The sequence below is a fragment of the Entelurus aequoreus genome, linkage group LG12, assembly GCF_033978785.1.
Source record: "Entelurus aequoreus isolate RoL-2023_Sb linkage group LG12, RoL_Eaeq_v1.1, whole genome shotgun sequence".
Lineage (NCBI taxonomy): Eukaryota > Metazoa > Chordata > Actinopteri > Syngnathiformes > Syngnathidae > Entelurus > Entelurus aequoreus.
Window position 1 is genome coordinate 38124367 of NC_084742.1, and position 5212 is coordinate 38129578.

At 43.4% G+C, this 5212-nt stretch overlaps 1 long non-coding RNA gene across 2 annotated transcripts; it reads right to left on the reverse strand.

Annotated features, from left to right (window-relative positions):
* Nucleotides 1-412: 412 nt before the first annotated feature.
* On the reverse strand, nucleotides 413-4382 carry LOC133662834 (uncharacterized). Of its 2 annotated transcripts, none has more exons than XR_009828172.1 (3): nucleotides 4248-4382; nucleotides 1315-1408; nucleotides 413-1188 (listed from the first exon to the last, which is right to left on the reverse strand). It is a non-coding gene; the product is annotated as an uncharacterized LOC133662834 (long non-coding RNA). The 2 variants fall into 2 exon arrangements; XR_009828173.1 differs by lacking the exon at nucleotides 4248-4382 and adding an exon at nucleotides 4139-4241.
* Nucleotides 4383-5212: the final 830 nt, after the last annotated feature.

Below are 5212 nucleotides of genomic sequence, written 5' to 3' on the forward strand. Positions count from 1 at the left end.
ATTACCCTACTTGTTAGTTTCCTGTTAATAACTGCTTACTTTTTGCTGTAACTCAGTTCCATCTGTCAAAATATGATTGCGTCGATGCGAGGGTATAGTTTTCCCAGTGTGCAGAAGAACAAGCAGGACAACAGATTGCAGGTGAGAGCGGTCTTTAATCCTCCAAGAAGACAAAGAATAAACATGCCGCTGGAATCACATGAAAAGCTCAAGGCTAACCAGGGCAATGTTTAGCAGATTTCTAAGAAGCAAACGGAACAAAGAACTAACTACAAAGTAACTTGTTATGTATAGTGAGCAATGTCGCCGCACCGAGTGCACAGCGCCATAGGTATAAAAAGAGGCATGTTTAAGGACCACTAATCATAAAACAGAAACAGGCGTGAATAACGCTCCATGCTCTTAGCAACAGGAAACACAACCAAGAGAGGTTTAGGAGCACTGACAACATGAATAACAAAACAAAACTGGAACAACAGCTGGAGCAAAATAACATATGTGAACCAACCACCAAGCTTCTGGCGACCAAGAGTGGGGCAACAAACTGAATGTTTTTTTCAACAGGTTTAAGTCTGGCCCCACTGCAACACCTTCACATTCAACCCCCGTTCCACACCAGCCCGAGCCTTTCACAACTCAGCATGGACCACACCTACCCAACAAACCCCTCTCAGACAGCCCTCCAAAACCCACCAGCCCAGTTCAACATACCCAGCCATCACCAATCCAACATTCCATCAGTATGGATCAAGAGAGGAGAGACTTGGGAAGAAACAAGGTCAAGAAGGCTACAAGGCCCAGGTGGCATCGGTTCCAGGATACTCAGGTAATGTGATGGTTCACAAAATTTTTAAACCTGTGCCTCAGCCTGGAAAAAGTCCCAACTTTTTGGAAGACGTCTTGTCTAGTTCTAATCCCTAAAACCCCTCATCCCAAGGAACCGAACCAATTCAGACCTGTTGCACTGACCTCCCACCTCATGAAGATCATCCTCAGCCACCTTCGCGCGCAAACAGTGTCAGCAATGGACCCCCTTGCAGTTTGCTTACTGTCCAAGCATTGGGGTGGATGACACCATCTACCTGCTGCATCAGGCCTTCACCCACTTGGAGACCACAGGAAGTGCGGTGAGAGTCATGTTCTCCAATGTTTTTTAACACCATCCAGCCAGCCCGGCTGCAGGTGAAACTGGAAGAGGCGGAATTTGACTATCACCTGGCTGCTTGGATCATTAACTACCTCATCGAGAGGCCGCAGTACGATGTGGTAGTTTGCAGCACAGGGGCTCTCCAAGGGATGGTGTTCTCACCTTACCTGTTCACGCCTTACACCTCAGACTTCAGGTATGACTCCAACTGCTGCCATCTGTAGAAGTTCTCGGACGACTCCTCAGTGGTGTGATGTTTGTCTGAGGGGAGCGAGCAAGAGTATCGAGAAGTCATCATAGGCTCCGTTGAGTGATGTGTACGTAATTACCTGCATTTAAAAACACCCGTAAAACAAAATAGCTTGTGATTGACCCACACCGGTGAACATCCAGGTATCAGATATAGAAATAGTGGACTCAAATACCTGGGTTTTCACCTCAATAAACTGGACTGGACTCCCAATTTAAATGCTCTGTACAGGAAGTACAACTTAGACTTCCTTTTTTGTCATTCAAATTTGAACCTTACAGTACAGATAAGAACAACATTTTGTTGCATTAGCTCATTGTAGTGCAGGATAAAAGAGCAATAAGGTGCAGATATAAATAAATAGATTACTGTACAGATAAATATATTGCACTTTTGCATGTGCATCCATGTTTATGGATGTATATTATATTGTCTTCATAGTCCAGTGAGTAATACGTTTTTTGTGGTAATTGAGGGGATTATTATGATGTGTTCAAGAGTCTTATGGCCTGAGGGAAGAAGCTGTTACACAACTTGGAGGTTCCGCTACGGAGGCTGCGGATCCTCTTTCCAGAGTCCAGCAGTGAGAACAGTCCATGGTGGGTGTGTGAGGAGTCTCTACTGATTTTCTGAGCCCTTGTCAGGCAGCGGCTTTTTGCGATTTCCCGGATATGAGGAAGAGGAGTCCTGATGATCTTTTCCGCTGTCCTCACCACTCTCTGCAGAGACTTCCAGTCCAGACAGTGATGCAAGTTGGTCAGTAGGCTCTCTATAGTGCCTCTGTAGAATGTGCTGAGAATGTGGGGAGGGAGTACAAAGTACAAAGTCGTCTACACCTCTTGAGGTGTTTGGGTTAGGGACTGAGGTCCTTCGGGGTGTGTGGGTCGGTGCGATGCAGCTTTTACGATCCTATGGTGGCTTCTGCTGTGTTCTATGACGTTGTTTTCTGGGGTGGTTGCAGCATGGTCAGAGACAAGAACACACTTAATAAACTGATTAATAGAGCGAGTCCGTTCTAGGCTGCCCACGAGACAGCATTGAGGAGGTGGCTGACATAAGAATGCTGACCAAGTTGATATCTATAGTGTCCAATCCCTCTCACCCCATGCACAGCACTGTGAAGGCCCTGAGTAGCTCCTTCAGCATTAGACTGTTACATCCACAGTGCAAGAAGGAGCACTACCGCAGTCCTTTCTACCCACAGCCATAAGACGTTACAACAGACTTATGTAATTACTGGGATCTTTTTTTCTTGGTGTGCAATATTGATGTTAGTGTTTTGGTTTTATTTGATCTTTTATTTATTTATCTATGTAAATTATTGCACAATATTTAGTATTTATTACTATTTTTTTGTTTTTCATTGCGTTTTACTTCTGTTACCTGCACTGCGATGACCATTGTAGGATTAAAAAAAAAAAAGTCTATCTTTTCCTATCCTATTACCCTGCCTGAGCCTGCATTGCTCTTCCTCTGTGTGTATCATGTTTAGCCTCGTCCTTTAGTGATTATAATATTTTAAAAACTGCAGTGTATTTGCCGCAATGGAGGATTATTGACTAAGGGGAGCGGCTACACACGCTGTATGGAGATATAGTTAGCTGCTAGCCTCCTTTGTGTAGATAATTCTTCCGGTCGCCGGACTGAGCATTGGAAGTAGGAATCGACGTTGAAAAATGTGGGCTGTTCCAGGAGTATTGGAATATAAGTCCCGGTTCCCATCGATGCTCTTGATACACAAACCATATCCACTGACAAAAACTGTGAAAGAATAAAGATTATATCCACAGTATTTGTGGGATCCCCTAAGGCTCAATTGTAAACCACAAGAATCCAATCTTGGAATAATAATAGGAATTCTGACAGGCAATGTCCAGCAGGTCCATATGAGTGCAAAGGTCCCCATCCACACAGAACAAGCCTATCCATTAGAAGGCCTTGTCTTAGTTCCCAACAGAGCGAGTCCAAGTAGGGCATGATTCACACTTGGAGTGACCACCCGGCTTTTTTTTGACAACAGGAAGAGTCTTGTGAATGAGGTCAGTCCATTTGGTAAAAAAGACTGCTTTTATAGGCCCTGTGAAAATGGGAGGGAAATTAAATCGTAGACTTTCTACACTATTGTTGATGTTTTTGCAGAACAGAGACATGGATAAAACGCTGGCTTTTTTATTTGCAGTTTCACATTTGAAAAAAATTGCCTTGTCGACATATTTGGTGTTGCTGATGTTCATGCAGAACAGTGACCGAGAACAATACCTGTTTTTATAGGCTTTGTGAGAGGGAACACACTGTTTTCTGCAGGTTATAAATTGCCTGATTGACTTTTCATTTGCACCAAATAAAAATACTTTTGGTCAGTATTTTAAAGCCTAAATTAGAGCCAAACAACCCTGACTGGATGGACCAAATTAATGGGATTTCAGGGTGTGACAGCAATACAGAAAATGAAAGTGACATCAAATATGTTAACCTTATTTATGACTTTCAGGAATGAACATTATTCCAAAAAATGTACTTACAATTTATAAAATTAACTTAAAATGAATAGAAGGAACTTTTTTCCCCTAATATTTTGGGGGTGTAGAGTGGAACATATTTGGAAGATTTTTTAACGTCTGTGAAGTAAAAGGTCACCATTTGTAAATGGCAGTTTCTTGTTCTTAAAAAATATGTTGAGGAAAAAAATGCAAAAATATTCAAGAACATCACTGTAGCCTATACAGCATTCTTTTATGTACCGTATATTTCAGGCTATTGTCATGGTCAGGTTGAGCGTTGCTTCGCCGTGACCCCAAGGATGCAGAGAACGGCAGGCGGAATGCAAATAAAACACAATTTATTACTCACAAAGAGGCGTGGAACCCAAAACAGCACACCAAGCATCTCAAAAGGAAGAGCAGGAATGATCCAACAAAGAAGGAAAGACCCAGGTGGAACTAAATACAACTAATTAAACAATGAACAGGTGTGCTGACAGGACAGGGGAAAAAAAAGTAAAGGTGCTGTAAAACACAGGGACCAAACAGGAAACACTGACAAAACAAGAGCACCGGGACAGGAAGTGATTCTAAACACAGGAAAACCAAAACATAACCAAACTGTCAGTAGCACTTCTGACAGCTATAAGCTGCTCCTTTTTTCCCCCTACGCTTTGATCCTTGCGGCTCCAAAAACGGTGCGGCTAATTTATGGCTTTGTCTTCACCAATGCAAATAGTTTTAATAATACACAGACAAAGACACTAAGCAGGTGTGTTATTGTTTGTGCTATGGCCCCATATCTTTCTCCTTTTTTCTTTTTGTCACACACACACTAGGTGTGGTAAAATGTGTCCTCTGCATTTGACCCATCCCCTTGTTCACCCCCTGGGAGGTGAGGGGAGCAGTGGGCAGCAGCAGTGCCGCTTGGACGAGTTTGCTCACTGCAGGTGCTGCAGGGAGAACGTCTACGGTATTTATTTATGTTAAATGCTTTGAACCGGAAAGACAAGTGCCGTTCCGTCATTTAGTTTCTACCCATATGGATTCTTCAATCAATCAAAGTGTATTTATAAAGCCCTTAATCACAAGTGTCTCAGATCCCACATCAGGGCAAGAAAAAACTCAACCCAAAGGGATACAATGAAAAACCTTGGAGGGGACCGCAGATGTGGGGACCACCCTTCCCGGGCGACCGGTGCAATGGACGTCGAGTGGATCTAGGTATTAGTGTGAGAGTTCAGTCCATAGTGGGGCCAGCAGGGGATCATCTTGAGTGGAGACAAGTCAACAGCGCAGAGACGTCCGCAACTGATGCACAGATGAGTGGTCCAC